Source organism: Entelurus aequoreus, linkage group LG09, assembly GCF_033978785.1.
Source record: "Entelurus aequoreus isolate RoL-2023_Sb linkage group LG09, RoL_Eaeq_v1.1, whole genome shotgun sequence".
NCBI lineage: Eukaryota > Metazoa > Chordata > Actinopteri > Syngnathiformes > Syngnathidae > Entelurus > Entelurus aequoreus.
The window spans coordinates 65,252,553-65,271,862 of NC_084739.1; the positions used below are offsets into that span (position 1 = coordinate 65,252,553).

The 19,310-nt window shown below is 35.9% G+C and overlaps 1 long non-coding RNA gene across 2 annotated transcripts in view; it reads left to right on the plus strand.

The window, feature by feature from the left end:
- The window catches only part of LOC133657629 (uncharacterized), a 256,487-nt gene that overhangs the window by 14,785 nt on the left and 222,392 nt on the right, over nucleotides 1–19,310 (plus strand). For both annotated transcript variants that reach the window (XR_009827305.1, XR_009827304.1), the window contains exons 3-5: nucleotides 1,663–1,726; nucleotides 7,014–7,175; nucleotides 13,512–19,284. This is a non-coding gene — a long non-coding RNA (uncharacterized LOC133657629). The remainder of the gene's footprint in view (nucleotides 1–1,662; nucleotides 1,727–7,013; nucleotides 7,176–13,511; nucleotides 19,285–19,310) is intronic.

The window sequence follows — 19,310 nt, forward strand, 5'->3', positions numbered from 1 at the left end:
ATAGCGCTTTTCTACAAGATGGCCGCCCTTCTCGCGTTGCTGCAGCTTTGATGCAAACGTGTCGGTCTTCTGCCTAAGTTTGATCAGAGAAGAATGCGGTGCATCCACTAATACAAAACCTCACAATAATGTCTGATTGAGTGCTAAAAACGTTATGACAGACCGCCTTAAAAAACAAAATGGAATTTTAAATTTTTTTACTGAATGAAACACCCAGAATGTACATGAAAATAAAGAATGTGGTATTTATAATATTAACTATGACTGATAAAACACTGAATATTGACAAAATATGAACGTCAACCCAACTCTCTATCGACATATTTTACAATCAAGCTAAACGCAACAAAAATGCAACAAACACAGCGAAATATGAACGTGAAGGGTATAAAAAACCCCACCTACTATCTGATACATCACTAAGCTTTAGAACTATCTTGTAAAAATTCCTTCCGTGTCTGTCCTTGACACCCGCATTTCAGGCTGACACTCTGTGGAAACGCACCCTACCCACACTGCTTGGTGCCTCGTCTAAACTGCTGTGACTTAAATTACTATAGTAACTAATTAGATGACCATAGTACTAATTAGATGACCATAATAACTAATTAGATTACGATAATAACTAGTATATCATGCAAAAGTGCAGATTCCAACCATTGAAATACTTTGTATATAGTTCAAGACTTACGGTCGTTAGAAAACATCACTGCACATCATAATGGCAGCTACACTTTCCATCTTAAAGATCTAAAAAAATTATTTGGGAATGCATGCGGCCCCCGGGCCTTAATTTGCCGAGGTCTGGGTTAAGCAGTACTTTATATAATAATTATAAAACAATACAGTAAACATGTAATTTAAAAAAAATTACGAATCATAATAAATGTATATTTTTACAAGCAAAACATGGAAGATGTGCTGTGCTAAAAAAAGAAGAACATTTAAAATAATTAAATATTATAATTAAATATTAGTGAGTAAATATTTTCACTGTTGCTGTTAAAGGGGAACTGCACTTTTTTTTTTTAAATTTTGCATATCACAATCATTATGAGAGACATGACGACGGATGGATTTATTTTTGCATTCTAATATTAAATAAATGCGATCAAAAGTCTGCTTACAACGGAGCTAATGAGAGCTGCACAATTCCGCCTATAAAGCACTTAAAAAAACATCCTCCATTAAGGTTTTATATACATGATGTAAGTATATATGTCATGTAGTAACATTTATAATAACATGTAATTTATACATGATGTAAGTATATATGTACTGTAGTAACATTTATAATAACATGTAATATATACATGATGTAAGTATATATGTCATGTAGTAACATTTGTAATAACATTTAATATATACATGATGTAAGTATATATGTAATGTAGTAACATTTATAACAACATTTAATATTAACGTATTTTGATAATTTTAGGCATACGCAGCACATTAATTAAAAAAATGCATCACAAGGTTTGCTGTTTTTACTTAATATAATTCACTGCAGACTTTATGAGAGCAAACAGATATAATAAATCCTCACTTACTGTACAATGTCTGCTGTCATTAGGATGCCGACTGCTACGATGTACAAATATTTCCATTTCGATGAAGAATGTCAAAGTGTCTTTTTTGTTTCGATCTCGCCATTTCCAGGTCCTAAATGGCTGTCAAAGTGTCCCAACTTGTCGGAATACCTACTCAGCCCTCTACTTTCCAGGTGAATTTGCATGATTTATGATCTACTCTACAATACAGGGAGCAAGGAAGCAAGGAAGCAGTAGACCACTAGATGATATAAACATAGACACACACGCTAGTGATCACGTCGCCGCTATGAATAGTTGGTCTGCGTTAGCACTTATAATAACAATATCACTAATACTTGGTTCATTTCCAAGTCACTGAATGTACACTGAGTATTGTAGGTGCTTTTTGGATGGTTATTTATTGGATTTTAAAAGCGGAATAGAGGACCTCCCATTGGCTTCGTTGTAAACTGACTTTTGTTTACGTTTATTTACAAGTTAGAATGCATTGGGAAAAAATCCATCCATCGTCCTGTCTTTCATAATGATTGTGAACGATAGGTAACATTCCAAAAAACTGTGCAGTTCCCCTTTAAGAGTACATCAGAGTTTGAGCATAGTTACATTAAAAATGTCAAATTGCTCAACCTAAATTTCACGATCAGTTTTTGTTAAGCAGTGTTGTATATTACAATATTTAAAAAAAATTAAGTAAAAATATAAGCAAAAAAAAAATACTAATTAAAACAGAGAAGCAAGAAAATTGAAAATAATTATTAGTAAGTAAATATTTTCACCTGACAATTTGTCGCTGTAAGAGTACATCAGAGTTTAAGCACAGTTACATTTTCGAATTGCTCACCCTAAATTTCACGTTTGTACTAATTATGGCGGATACATTTTTGTAAAAAATCCTTCTAAATTCTTTGATTTCGATGGCCTGTTTGTGGGGAAAAAAGTGCCTAAAAATAGACAGCATGTTTAGAAATAATGTCAAATGATTAAATAAAAAGTTTTTTTTTTAAATCATTTAATTTGATGATGCAATACTAAAATTGTCTGTGATAAAAGGGCTCCCAAATGAGTTGTCTACCCCCAAGACTGAATAATGCTAATTCTACACAAGCACTGGGTTATTAATGCACTACACAAATGAAGTGCAAATACATATGTAAAAAAAAAATTTGTTAACTCATGTGATTAATCATAAATTATAGCATTAATCATCATTTTGACTGTAAATACCTTTAAATGAATGTAAATGATCTCAGTAAGATATTACAGTTTGTAGCTGAGATTTGATGACCTATATTGAGTAAAACATGCTTGAAACTAGAATATCAACTGTTGCAAAGCTGTGTCATCAACACTCACAAGTATAAAACTGCTTTTTCAATGTAATAATTTCTTATTTCAAGCATGAAAATAAAAATTGTGACTTTGACACAATTGTGTCTCATAATTAAAACGGATAACGGCCAAATGGACTTTGCTGTTTTATTTTCAATGAAACCAGAGAAAACACGTTCTCATATAGTAGTACAGTTGGCACAGTACAGTACAATATTTAAACATTTAACATTTCTAACAATTTTGAACAGAAATAGTTCATACACATTCAGATAAATTCTTCAAAATTACAATAAAAAATTTTTTGGCCGGGGGCCGGGCTGTATATATGTGCACTAATTGACTGAAAGAGCACGCACTTGGCGCGATGATGTCATGTTATCCATGGAAAAATGCACTTTTATACAATATGATTTGCCTGAGCGGCTAGGAGACCCCGAGAGTAACAAGCGGTTGCTTTGTTGCCTTTCCATTAAGAACAATAAATTAGTTTTTAGTATAAGTTTGCTGGTTTCAAGAAATGTAATGCCGAGCGCATATCATTATGTCAAGATAATGGCACTAGCATTTACTTTATTTAAGAATGTTTTTCAACATATTGCAGTGTTTCCCATAAACTGCCAAGATACCTGTGGCGGTGGGCGTGGCTATGGGCGTGGTCACCATGACATCATTGAATAATTTACTACAATGATTTGATTTTCTCTAAAAAGGCTCAAAAAATGTATACTTACTAATTAATAATAACAGTTTTGTTTTAAACGTCCGTCCGTCCATCCATCCATCCATCCATCCATCCATCCATTTTACAATATAATTACAACACTTTATGTACATATTTATATACAGATTTGAACAATAAGTTCTTCACTGAAATATATTTATTAATTGTGGTTCTTACAAAAAATATATCTTATAAAATATAAAAGCTAAAATGTCTCAAAGCTCTGCCCCTTTAATTAGTGCATACTAAATAATTTAACTTTAGCCTACTACTACAACCATATTATTTACCAGCAACATAAAGTGAAACAGAGGCAGAGGTGTCCTGCCACAGTCAGTAACAAATAAACAGAAAACAGTAGTGGTGGTAGATAGACACGGAGCTTCATCAAACATCTGATCCACTGAACAAAGAGCTCCAAAAATCTTGAACTTTAGACTGCCATCAGTTTTACTCCCTACACTTAACCATGTGTTTCCTACTGCCTGCAGACTTTGCACCCTTTGTTATATACACATGTTGTGTTTCTAATATAAATACATTTAATAAAGTCAAATACAAATAAGGCAACAAGAGAAGTATCCTACACTTCTCTTTTGTAAAGTAAATCTGAACAGCCGATATGGGCATCTACATCTACTATATGATTTGCCTGAGAAGCTGGAGAGGACAAAAAATAATAATAATAATAATACTTTTTAAAAAAATATTTTTATTTTAATTTTTTTTGTGGCGGACGTAATTCTTTTGTGGCGGGCCGCCACAAATAAATGAGTGTGTGGGAAACCCTGTATTGAGCAAAAAGGTCTTTTTTTTTCTATCAAGAAAAGTGTACTTGTTATTAGTGAGAAGATACTTATTTTAAAGTATTTTTGGGTTCATTGAGGTTAGCTAATTTTACTTGTTTTGAAAAGTCTTGACAAGCCAAATTTTCTTGTTCTATTGGCAGATCATTTTGCTTAATTCAAATAAAATACCCCTCATTTTTGTATTTTTTTTCTTGTTTTTGAACACTGACCTTTTTAGCAGTGTAATGTGTACTTCTTTGGTATCAGCCTGAACGTTAGGGCCCCCTTCCTCCCAAAACTTTTTACCGTTTAAAATCGCCAGCCCCATCAAAAACAAACGACAACATGGACTCCTTGGCAGAGGTCATTACGCGAGTGCAGACGCGGAGGCAGGCAGGGGTCGCATCTTGGCGAAGAGATGCCAGTCGTCACTGACACATGGCACTTTGAAGCCCCCCCCCCGCCCTCACACAGGCACCCCCTATGGCCGCCATCCTTCACATCTGCAATGGGGGCAAATGGGTTACAGCCAGCACAACAGACAACAACTAAATAAACAACATACCTGGGGTGGATCCCCTCCAATTTCCGAACTGCCAGTCTGGCTTTGGTGCATTTTTAAAACATCACTAGGTAATTGAAGTGGAGCGTTCACACTGACACATTTGCATGAAGGAGGGGGGGGGGGGGGGGGGGTTGGTGGTCTGCGTGTACGCAACGGAGCAGCTGGTACGCACCAGTACGACTGCGGCTCAACCAGTCCTCCTGACTTCATATGTAGCACTTAATTGGTTCCCAAGGCAAGAATGAAATATTTAGCTCGCACGTCCTTTAAAATGCGATTGATTTTGATCTGACAGCTGTGCCTGTCCCGCGCGAGGGGAGCGGGAGAAACGAGGAAGAGGGCGGCGAGGGCTGTCTGGGCTCGTTGCCTGAGAATAGCAGCGACAACACCCACTCAGGCGCACACAAACACCACTATACGGCCACCGCGTGTACGGATCACTCACGGATGCCATATGCTATCAAGCCAGGCTTCCTTTCAACTCCCCCACTCTTTAACCTAAAGGATGTGCCGCTCTTTGAATCCACGGCTCAAAAAAAATGTTATTTACTCCGAAGTCTCATGTGAGAGTCCGGTCTTTTTTTTTTTTTAACCGACGTGAGCACAAAAAGCACTTTGAGAGGCGCCTTGTCTATGTGGAGATGGCTAATCAAATGGGATTAATGTCACTAATTATTTGGCAAGGCAATGGTGTGGTCACGCCATAACATGATAGAAGTGCATTAAACCTGCACGGGATCCATGGCCGGGCACCTCCCCCCCCCCCTGTCAAATTGACTAAGCTGCAAATTACGTACAAACGGATATATCCTTTATATAACAGGCGTGATTTCCCCCACTTTATCCTACCTGTCAAGCTGAGAACATCACAGGCTAATTCTTTATTAAGTGAAAGGGCATCGGGGACCGGATGATCCAATTTAAGTACATTGGGCAGAATAGAAGACTAATTAAAACCCATATTTTTACATTATTAATTTTGGAACTTCACTTTTAATGAATGTGAAATGACAGGCCTTCCATTTATACACACGTACACTTTGGGCTGCCCGACGGGGGACCGAGACGTCCGGGTATACTTCCTGACTGCAGGGGCCGGGCGGGGTTTTTTGAGCATCCACGACAAGACTTCATATCAAAGTTGAGACAAAGGTGCGCGGCGCTAACTCGGGCCAGAGCGTAAATAGCGCTTTAATTGAGTGTAAACCGCAGGTTTTTTTTTCTTCCTCCCCACTGCCTTCGGTTCAACGGGAAGCAATTTTGAGGCCGGAGACAAAAAAGTAATCAGGACGTCTGTAGCCAGAGGTGCCACCTTGTCATTTAGTGGGACTACCTGGAAAGACCCTTTAAATGCCGTGGCCCATTTCCACCACTTTTGTTTTATTGTGTGAATGCTCCAAAGCATTCACACACATGCTTTTATACACCAAAATTCATCTATTTATTAAACTTCTTCTTCTTCTTCTCCAGATTTTGGCGCGCTCTACCTTCCACATTTATTTCAGAAAATTCCCAGAATTCCGGGTTCTCCGGGACATTTTTCCCGTTCAAAATGAATTGGCCATTTTTCAAACTTTCACCATTTCCACATTTTTCAATCCAATTCAAACCATTCCACCTTCAACACATTCCACTCATCCTGGACATTCAAACTACCCTTTTTCCAAAATTCCAGGATTTTCCAGAATTCCTGGTTTTCCAAATTTCCTATTTTCACCCTTTTTTCTGGCGACTACTCCCACATTTTTCAACCCACTTCAACCGTTGCACCGCCCAAACATTCCTCTTAATCAGGACAAAAAACAAAGTTGTTTTTGAACTGGAAACATTCCCAATTTTCCAGAAATTACTGGAATTCCTAATACCATTTCTCAATTAAAAATGTTACTACTCCAACATTTCTCGACCAATTTCAACAATTCCAACACCAAACATTTCATGTTAAAGAGGTTCATTTAGCCTACTAATGTGTATTTATAAATAGTTGATTTATATAGGCTAGTAAGGTAAAGTTTTGTACTTGACAAGTTTCGGCTATCTTGCTTCTGCAGCCTTCCTCAGACCTACCCCCGACGCACACCAGGGGACACCGCCATCCCACCACCTCAGGTGGGATGGAACAATCCATATAACACGTCACAGATGACGTCACACTAACATCACGTGACACCTCTGAGGAAGGCTGCAGAAGCAAGATAGCCGAAACTTGTCAGGTACAAAACTTTACCTTACTAGCCTATATAAATCAACTATTTATAAACCAAACATTTCAACTCGTTCAGAACATTTAAGTCTTTTAACATTTTCCAAAAAATTCACGCTTTTGCCAAAATTCCCAAATGTCCATGAAATTCCCCATTGAAATAAATGGGGCATTTTTCAAAGTTCAACAATTCCCACATTTTTCAACCGATTCAAACCATTCCACCTTCAACACATTCCACTCATCCTGGACATTCAAACTATAATTTTTCCGAGCTCAAAAAAGTTCCCGGATTTTCCAGAATTCCTGGTTTTCCAAAGCCCTATTTTCACCCTTTTTTCTGGCGACTACTCCTTCCACATTTTTCAACCCACTTCAACCGTTGCACCGTCCAAAAAATGACAAAAAAGTAATCAGGACGTCTATAGTCATTGTCTAAATTGTCATTTAGTGGGACTCCCTTGCAGTACCTGCAGGAAGACCCTTTAAATGCCGTGGCCCATTTCCACCACTTTTGTTTTATTGTGTGAATGCTCCAAAGCATTCACACACATGTTTTTATACACCAAAATTCATCTATTTATTGAACTTCTTCAACTTCTTCTTCTTCTCCAGATTTTGGCGCGCTCTACCTTCCACATTTATTTCAGAAAATTCCCAGATTTCCCAGAATTCCAGTTTTACGGGACATTTTTTTCCGTTCAAAATGAATTGGCCATTTTTCAAACTTCCACCGTTTCCACATTTTTTCAAACCAATTCAAGCCATTCCACCTTCAACACATTCCACTCATCCTGGACATTCATCCCTTTTTCCAAGTTAAAAAAAATTCCAGGATTTTCCAGAATTCCTGGTTTTCCACATTTCCTATTTTCACCCTTTTTTCTGGCGACTACTCCTCCCACATTTTTCAACCCACTTCAACCGTTGCACCGCCCAAACATTCCTCTAATCAGGACAAAAAACAAGTTGTTTTTTGAACTGGAAACATTCCCAATTTTCCAGGAAATTACTGGAATTCCTAATACCATTTCTCAATTAAAAATGTTACTACTCCAACATTTCTCGACCAATTTCAACAATTCCAACACCAAACATTTCAACTCATTCAGAACATTCAAGTCTTTTAACATTTTCCAAAAATTCCCGCTTTTGCCGAAAATTCCCAAATGTCCATGAAATTCCCATTGAAATAAATGGGGCATTTTTCAAAGTTCCACAATTCCACATTTTTCAACCGATTCAAACCATTCCACCTTCAACACATTCCACTATCCTGGAAATTCAAACTACCTTTTTTCCAAGTTAAAAAAAATTCCTGGATTTTCCAGAATTCCTGGTTATCCAAAGCCCTATTTTCACCCTTTTTTCTGGCGACTACTCCTTCCACATTTTTCAACCCACTTCAACCGTTGCACCATCCAAAAAAAATGACAAAAAAGTAATCAGGACGTCTGTAGCCAGGGGTGCCACCTTGCCATTTAGTGGGACTACCTGGAAAGACCCTTTAAATGCCGTGGCCCATTTCCACCACTTTTGTTTTGTTGTGTGAATGCATTCACACACATGGTTTATACACCAAGATTAATCTATTTATTCAACTTCTTCTTCTTCTTCTTCTTCTTCTTCTTCTTCTTCTTCTTCTTCTTCTTCTTCTTCTTCTTCTTCTTCTTCTTCTTCTTCTTCTTCTTCTTCTTCTTCTTCTTCTTCTTCTTCTTCTCCAGATTTTGGCACGCTCTACCTTCTACATTTATTTCAGAAATTTCCCAGAATTCAATTTTTCCCGTTCAAAATGAATTCGCCATTTTTGAAACTTCCACCGTTTCCACATTTTTTCAACCAATTCAAACCATTCCACCTTCAACACATTCCACCATCCTGGAAGTTCAAACTACCCTTTTTCCAAGTTAAAAAAATTGCAGGATTTTCCAGAATTCCTGGTTTTTTTTCCAAAGCCCTATTTTCACCCTTTTTTCTGGCGAATACTCCTTCCACATTTTTCAACCCACTTTAACCGTTCCACCGTCCAAACATTCCTCTTAATCAAGACAAAAAAACAAAGTTGTTTTTTTAACTGGAAAAATTCCCGGTTTTTCCGAAATTCCTGAGATTCCTTAATACCATTTCTCAATTAAAAATGTTACTACTTCAACATTTCTCGAGCGATTTGAAAAATTCCAACACCAACCATTTCAACTTATTCAGAAAATGTTTCCAAATTTCCATGAAATTCCCATTGAAACGAATGGGACATTTTTCAAAGTTCCACATTTTTCATCCGATTCAAACCGTTCCAACTCCAAAATATTCAGCCTGTTCAAAATTGTGTGCTCTCCTTCGACAATTTAAAAAAAAATTCCGGATTTCCAAGAATTCCCAGTTTTCAGGGACATGTCCATTTTTTAAACTTCCACAATTCCCAGATTTTTCAACCTATTCAAACCATTCCACCTTCAACACGTTCAACTCATCCGAGACATTCAAACTACCATTTTTTTCCACGCTCAACAAATTTCCAGGAATTCCTGGGTTTTTTCTAACCCTATTTCCAACCTTTTTCATTTGACTACTCCTTTTACATTTCCATTCATTTCAACCGTTCCACCGTCAAAAATTTTTTCTTAGTCAGGACAAAAAAACAAGTTGGTTTAGGAACTCGAAACGTTACCGGTTTTCCCGAAATTCCAGGAATTCCATAATACCATTTCTCAATTAATAAACTGTTACTACTTCAACATTTCTTGACTGATTTAAACAATTCCAACACCAACCAATTCAGCTCATTCAGGACATTCATGCTCCTAATCATTTAAAAAATAAATCCCGCTTTTCCCAAAACTCCCAAATTTCCATGAAATTCCCATTGAAATGAATTGGACATTTTTCTAAGTTCCACAATTCCCACATTTTCCATCCGATTCAAACCGCTCCAACTCCAAAATATTCAGCCTGTTCAAAATTGTGTGCTCTCCTTTGACAATTAAAAAAAAATTCCCCGGATTTCCAAGAATTCCCAGTTTTCAGGGACATTTACCCCATTCAAAATGAACTGTCCATTTTTCAAACTTCCACAATTCCCAGATTTTTCAACGTATTCAAACCATTCCACCTTCAACACATTCAACTCATCCGAGACATTCAAACTACCATTTTTTTCCACGCTCAACACATTTCCAGGAATTCCCGTTTTTTTTTTCTAACCCTTTTTCCAACCTTTTTTCATTTGACTACTCCTTTTACATTTTTCATCCCATTTCAACCGTTCCACCGTCAAAACATTTTTCTTAGTCTGGACAAAAAACCAAGTTGGTTTAGGAACTCGAAACATTACCGGTTTTCCCGAAATTCCAGGAATTCCATAATACCATTTCTCAATTAAAAAACTGTTACTACTTTAACATTTCTTGACTGATTTAAACAATTCCAACACCAACCAATTCAGCTCATTCAGGACATTCATGCTCCTAATCATTTAAAAAATAAATCCCGCTTTTCCCAAAACTCCCAAATTTCCATGAAATTCCCATTGAAATGAATTGGACATTTTTCTAAGTTCCACAATTCCCACATTTTCCATCCGATTCAAACCGCTCCAACTCCAAAATATTCAGCCTGTTCAAAATTGCGTGCTCTCCTTTGACAATTTAAATTTTTTTTCCCGGATTTCCAAGAATTCCCAGTTTTCAGGGACATTTACCCCATTCAAAATGAACTGTCCATTTTCAAACTTCCACAATTCCCAGATTTTTCAATGTATTCAAACCATTCCACCTTCAACACGTTCAACTCATCCGAGACATTCAAACTAAAATTTTTTTCCACGCTCAACAAATTTCCAGGAATTCCTGTTTTTTTTCTAACCCTATTTCCAACCTTTTTTCATTTGACTACTCCTTTTACATTTTTCATCCCATTTCAACCGTTCCACCGTCAAAACATTTTTCTTAGTCAGGACAAAAAAACAAGTTAGTTTAGGAACTCGAAACATTACCGGTTTTCCCGAAATTCCAGGAATTCCATAATACCATTTGTCAATTAAAAAACGGTTACTACTTCAACATTTCTTGACTGATTTAAACAATTCCAACACCAACAAATTCAGCTCATTCAGGACATTCATGCTCCTAATCATTTAAAAAATAAATCCCGCTTTTCCCAAAACTCCCATGAAATTCCCATTGAAATGAATTGGACATTTTTCTAAGTTCCACAATCCCCACATTTTCCATCCGATTCAAACCGCTCCAACTCCAAAATATTCAGCCTGTTCAAAATTGTGTGCTCTCCTTCGACAATTTTTAAAAAATTCCCGGATTTCCAAGAATTCCCAGTTTTCAGGGACATTTACCCCATTCAAAATGAACTGTCCATTTTTCAAACTTCCACAATTCCCAGATTTTTCAACCTATTCAAACCATTCCACCTTCAACACATTCAACTCATCCGAGACATTCAAACTACCATTTTTTTCCACGCTCAACAAATTTCCAGGAATTCCTGTTTTTTTTTGTAACCCTATTTCCAACCTTTTTCATTTGACTACTCCTTTTACATTTTCATCCCATTTCAACCGTTCCACCGTCAAAACATTTTTCTTAGTCAGGACAAAAAAACAAGTTGGTTTAGGAACTCGAAACATTACCGGTTTTCCCGAAATTCCAGGAATTCCATAATACCATTTCTCAATTAAAAAACTGTTACTACTTCAACATTTCTTGACTGATTTAAACAATTCCAACACCAACCAATTCAGCTCATTCAGGACATTCATGCTCCTAATCATTTAAAAAATAAATCCCGCTTTTCCCAAAACTCCCATGAAATTCCCATTGAAATGAATTGGACATTTTTCTAAGTTCCATAATCCCCACATTTTCCATCCGATTCAAACCGCTCCAACTCCAAAATATTCAGCCTGTTCAAAATTGTGTGCTCTCTTTTGACAATTTAAAAAAAAATTCCCGGATTTCCAAGAATTCCCAGTTTTCAGGGACATTTACCCCATTCAAAATGAACTGTCCATTTTTCAAACTTCCACAATTCCCAGATTTTTCAACATATTCAAACCATTCCACCTTCAACACGTTCAACTCATCCGAGACATTCAAACTAACATTTTTTTCCACGCTCAACAAATTTCCAGGAATTCCTGTTTTTTTTTCTAACCCTATTTCCAACCTTTTTCATTTGACTACTCCTTTTACATTTTCATCCCATTTCAACCGTTCCACCGTCAAAACATTTTTCTTAGTCAGGACAAAAAACCAAGTTGTTTTAGGAACTCGAAACATTACCGGTTTTCCCGAAATTCTAGGAATTCCATAATACCATTTCTCAATTAAAAAACTGTTACTACTTCAACATTTCTTGACTGATTTAAACAATTCCAACACCAACCAATTCAGCTCAGTCAGGACATTCATGCTCCTAATCATTTAAAAAATAAATCCCGCTTTTCCCAAAACTCCCATGAAATTCCCTTTGAAATGAATTGGACATTTTTCTAAGTTCCACAATTCCCATATTTTCCATCCGATTCAAACCGTTCCAACTCCAAAATATTCAGCCTGTTCAAAATTGTGTGCTCTCCTTCGACAATTTTTAAAAAATTCCCGGATTTCCAAGAATTCCCATTTTTCTGGGACAAAAATGTTCCCCATTCAAAATGATTTGTCCGTTTTTTAAACTTCCACAATTTTCAGATGTTTCAACCTATTCCAACCATTCCAACATCAACACATTCCACTCATCCAACTAACACTTTCCCAAGTTCCAAAACAAATTCCGTTTTTCCTGGAAATTCAAACTCTTCAACATTCCAACTATTCTTACATTTATACTACATTCTGTCAGCATTTCAGGTCAACTTCAGCATTCACACGCAATTCCTTCAGGTATCGCCTCATCTAGTTTTTGCTGTTTTTTGTTATATTTAGCAGTGTCATCCGTAATTGTCCCTCTAATTAGGCGAATGACCCGGTCTTAATTGAAAACTCCAACTCCATCGCGGCGAGGCCTGGTGAAAAATAATCCATCACCGCATAATTTTGCAAAAGGTTGGGAAGGAAAAAGAACGTCGGTGTGGAAGATGGAGAAGGTGTGACGGGTGTTTACCCTCTGTAAGAGCGGTTCTCTCAATGCACTCCTCATTCCCCACAGGCTAATGCATCCTCACATCCACAAATAGACGCCAGTCAGAGGCCAGCCGCTTTGTAAAATTGAGTCAAATATACAAAACAGCGATTTTTTAATGGCGTTTCTCTTTTTTTTCGCACCAGCTGACCCCTCTCGCACGAAATGGAAACCAATCTTTTTTCTTTTTTCTTCTTTTTTCCTCCGGTTTCAGGAAACCCTTGGAAGGCAAAAGCAACATCCTGAGTTGGTGAGGAGACAGCAGAGGTGCTGACACGCCGACAGGCAGGGGATCCTGGGAAAAGCCACAGACAGGAAGAGCCTGACTGACTTTGACCCCCGAGGTCAAGGCTGGGGGCTCGGCAACTGAAAGATGTTTCCAAGCCACACTCGCGCTATCGTCAAGTTGTTTTTTTTCGCAGGAAACAACTTCCAAATGCTGTGAAATATGCAAGGAGACATTTTTTTATTTTTTTTTATCATTGTTTTATCGCCCGCTCTTTTGTTTTGCTCGCCGTGACACGAGATGCGATTTGGCCCTGAGCTATATTTGACTTATTTGTGCAAGGTCACTGTATGTAATTGCGTAGAGCTTAAGTCCACAGCCCGTTTCTAACATTTGAAAATAACTACTTTCTTCACTGTGACTAATAGAATTAGCATGTGGAGGCTAAAACTACACAAACACTATAATTACATCAGGGGGAGTACATGGAGGAGAGCAAATATAATTAGGTGATAATGACAAGACATTTGTAAACTTAGAAAACAAAATAGTCGTAACATGACAGGAATACATCTGTAATGTTCCGAAAAACAGTCCTAATATGAGAAAAGTCGTATCATATTGTGCAATTTAACACCAAGAGAATGAAGTCTAATTTTCCAAGCTAAAAGGTTCAATTGTCGCAATATTACAAGAAATATATTATGATAATAAACATGACATTCTTAGGAAAACAAGTAAGGATATGCCAGTATAATGAAGAAATAAGGGAAAACAATGATGAACAATGTCATAACCCTGTGTGAAAAAAGTCATACACTTGGAGTCCAATCTAATTTATAAGTAAAACATGTAAGTGAAGCATTACAATTGCAAAACAGTCGCAATGTTACGATAAAAGAAAAAAAAAATCACAATATGAGGAAAAAGCGGTACTGTTTGGAAAATGGAATTATTTTATAAGTCAAAAATATATCATAATAATGTGGTAAGGTTGCAAGACAAAACTGTTGAGTTGCAAGAAAGGAAAATGTCCTCCTGTTAAGAAAGGAAAGCCATAATTATTATGAGCAAAAAAAGTCATACTATGGCAAGAAAGTAGTATAATAGTGAGACCAGCTATGATTGTAGGATTAAAAAAGTCAAACTATTACTAGGAAAAAGGTTGTACTTTTAAGGATCGTCATTGTGTGAGATAATGTTACATGAATAATGGCAATGTTGCAGTAAAAATAGTAATATGGAAATAAAGTAGTACAATTTCGGAGAGTTAGGATAATGTCGGAATAGTCCGGGAATAAAATTGTAATATTACGAGAAAAAGTCCCAATATGAGAATAGTCGTATCATTCTGTGCGATTTAACGCCAAGAGAATGAAGTCTCATTTTCCAAGCTAAAAGGTTGTAATGTTCTTTCATTTGTCGCAATATTACAAGAAATATATTACGATAACAAACATGACATTCTGAGGAAAAAAATGTAAGGCTATGCCAGTATAATGAAGAAATAAGAGAAAACAATGATGAACAATGTCATAATCCTGTATGAATAAAGTCGTACACTTATAGAGTCAAATCTAATTTTACAAATACAATTTGAGAATGAAACATAACAATTGCAAGACAGTCGCAATGTCACGATAAAAGACAAAGTCAAAAATATCATAATAATGTTGTAAGGTTCCAAGAATGAAGGAATAATCAAAGGAAAAGAAGAGAAGAAAGCCATGATTATTATGAGCAAAAAAGTCATACCATGAGAAGAAAGAAGTATAATAGTGCGACCAGCTATGATTGTAGGATTAAAAAAGTCGAACTAATACTAGGAAAAAGATTGTACTGTTAAGGATCGTCATTGTATGAGATAATGTTACACGAATAAAGGCTAAGTCGTACACTTAGGGTCAAATCTAATTTTACAAGTAACATTTGAGAATGAAGCATTACAATTGCAAGACAGTTGCAATGTCACGATAAAAGAAAAAAAAAAAAACGGTACAGTTTGGAAATGTAATCATTTTACAAGTCAAAAATATATCATAATAATGTGGTAAGGTTGCAAGACCACATTGTTGAGTTGCAAGAATGAAGGAATAATCAAAGGAAAATGTCCTCCTGTTAGAGAAGAAAGCCATTATTATTATGAGCAAAAAAAGTCATACAATGGGAAGAAAGTAGTATATTAGGATTAAAAAAGTCAAACTATTACTAGGAAAAAGATCGTACTGTTAAAGATCGTCATTGTGTGAGATAATGTTACACGAATAAAGGCTAATGTTGCAGTAGAAATAGTAATAGGGAAATAAAGTAGTACAATTCTGGAGAGTTATGATAATGTCGGAAGAGTCCGGGAATAAAATTGTAATATTACGAGAAAAAGTCCCAATATGAGAATAGTCGTATCATTTTGTGCGATTTAACACCAAGAGAATGAAGTCTCATTTTCCAAGTTAAAAGGTTGTAATGTTTCAATTGAAAAAGAAATATATTATGATAACAAACATGACATTCTGAGGAAAAAAATGTAAGGATATGCCAGTATAATGAAGAAATAAGAGAAAACAATTATGAACAATGTCATAATCCTGTCATAATCAAATTTATAAGTAAAAACAAGTCTCATGACAATGAAGCATTACAATTGCTAGACAGTCGCAATGTCACCATTTTCACTGTTTGGAAAATTTAATAATTTTACAAGTCAAAAATATAATAATAATGTGGTAAGGTTGCAAGATAAAACTGTTGAGTTGCAAGAATGAAGGAATAATCAAAGGAAAAGAAGAGAAGAAAGCCATGATTATTATGAGCAAAACAAGTCATATCGTGAGAAGAAAGTAGTATAATAGTGAGACCAGCTATGATTGTAGGATTAAAAAAGTCAAACTAATACTAGGAAAAATATTGTACTGTTAAGGATTGTCATTGTGTGTGATAATGTTACACAAATAAAGGCTAATGTTGCAGTAAAAATAGTAATATGGAAATAAAGTAGTACAATTTCGGAGAGTTAGGATAACGCTGGAATAGTCCAGGAGTAAAATTGTAGTATTACGAGAAAAAGTCCTGATATGACAATAGTCGTATCATTTTGTGCGATTTAACACCAAGAGAATGAAGTCTCATTTTCCAAGCTAAAACGTTGTAATGTTGTTTCAATTGTCGCAATATTACAATATGTTATGATAACAAACATGACATTCTGAGGAAAAAAAAGTAAGGATATGACAGTGTGATGAAGAAATAAGAGAAAACAATTATGAACAATGTCATAATCCTGTATGAATAAAGTCATACTCTTAGAGTCAAATCAAATGCTACAAGTAAAACAAGTCCTGTGAAAACGAAGCATTACAATTGCAAGACAGTCGCAATGTTACGGTAAAAGAAAACAAAATCACAATGTGAGGAAAAAGCAGTACTGTTTGGAAAATGTTATCATTTTACAAGTCAAAAATATATCATAATATTGTGGTAAGGTTGCAAGACAAAACTGTTGAGTTGCAAGAATGAAGGAATAATCTGTTAAGAGAAAAAAGCCATGATTATGAGCGAAAAAAGTCATGTCATATGAGAAGAAAGTAGTATAATAGTGAGACCAGCTATGATTGTAGGATTAAAAATGTCGAACTATTACTAGGAAAAAGATCGGACTGTTAAGTATGAGATAATGTTACACGAATAATGGCTAATGTTGCAGTAAAAATAGTAATATGGAAATAAAGCAGTAAAATTCCGGAGAGTTAGGATAATGCCGGAATAGTCCGGGAATAAAATTGTAATGTTCCGAGAAAAAGTCCTAATATGAGAATAGTCGTATCATTCTGTGCGATTTAACACCAAGAGAATGAAGTCTCATTTTCCAAGCTAAAAGGTTGTAATGTTGTTTCAATTGTCGCAATATTGCAAGAAATATGATAATATACAAGACGTTCTGAGGAAAAAAAGTAAGGATATGCCAGTACAATGAAGAAATAAGAGAAAACAATTATAAACCATGTCACAATCCTGTATGAAAAAAATCGTACATTAAGAGTAAAATCAAATTTTACAAGTAAAATTTGAGAATGAAGCATTACAATTACAAGACAGTCGCAATGTCACGATAAAAGAAAAAAAAAAAACGGTACAGTTTGCAAATGTAATCATTTTACAAGTCAAAAATATAATGTGGTAAGGTTGCAAGACAAAACTGTTGAGTTGCAAGAATGAAGGAATAATCAAAGGAAAATGTTCTCCTGTTAAGAGAAGAAAGCCATGATCATTATGAGCAAAACAAGTCATACCATGAGAAGAAAGTAGTATAATAGTGCGACCAGCTATGATTGTAGGATTAAAAAAGTCAAAAATATTACTAGGAAAAAGATCGGACTGTTAAGTATGAGATAATGTTACACGAATAATGGCTAATGTTGCAGTAAAAATAATAATATGGAAATAAAATTGTACAATTCCGGAGAGTTCGGATAATGCTGGAATATTCCAGGAATTAAATTGTAATATTACGAGAAAAAGTCCTAATATGAGAATAGTTGTATCATTTTGTGCGATTTAACACCAAGAGAATGAAGTCTCATTTTCCAAGCTATAATGTTGTAATGTTTCAATTGTCGCAATATTACAATATGTTATGATAATAAACATGACATTTTGAGGAAAAAAAGTAAGGATATGACAGTATGATGAATAAATAAGAGAAAACAATGATGAACAATGTCATAACCCTGTATGAAAAAAGTCGTACACTTAGAGTCAAATCTAATTTTATAAGTAAAATTTGAGAATGAAACATTACAATTGCAAGACAGTCGCAATGTTACGATAAAAGAAAAAAAATCACAATGTGAGGAAAATGTTATCATTTTACAAGTCAAAAATATATCATAATATTGTGGTAAGGTTGCAAGACAAAACTGTTGAGTTGCAAGAATGAAGGAATAATCAAAGGAAAATGTATTCCTGTTAAGAGAAGAAAGCCATGATTATTATGAGAGAAAAAAAGTCATACCATGAGAAGAAAGTAGTATAATAGTGAGACCAGCTATGATTGTAGGATTAAAAAAGTCCAAAATATTACTAGGAAAAAGATCGTATTTTTAAGTATTAGATAATGTTACACAATAAAGGCTAATGTTGCAGTAAAAATAGTAATATGGAAATAAAGTAGTACAATTCCGAGACTTAGGACAATGCCGGAATAGTCCGGGAATAAAATTGTGACAAGAAAAGTATCCTAATAGTTAGTAAGTAAACCTTTGCAATTCGAACTTTGAAATTGACTTACAATAAATTGCAAAAATGTCGTTTTAATTCTGCAGTTATGTCCAACATTTGACTTGCAATATCTCAATTGCCATCATTCTATGACTGTGTTATTTCCGTGCTATTCAGTGTGGCGCTAACGTCACTCTCTGACAAGTGTTTCGAATTAGGCAGATTGGATCTTTTCTCTCTCTCTCTCTCTCTCTCTCTCTCTCTCTCCGGGTCTCCGCAGGCCTTTTTAGAGTAAAACCCAAAAGATGGCGAGAGGAGATTGTGGTGTAGCACAATGGGCCATAAATCAAGGCGTCCATCGTTTGTCACCCTTCTGTCTCGGCAGCTCCCGGCCCCGGACTCCGCCGCCGTTCCAGTTCTGAGTTTTCACGGCCCGAAACGTATCCATCAAGCCCGGGCCGAGCGGCCGCCAGTCGCCCCGGCGATCGATGGACGCGATGTACCCTCCCTCTCAGCCCGTGTGCAGCTCTCCCCGCGTGGGAAGGGGGTAAGAGGAACCTCATTTTAGCTGGT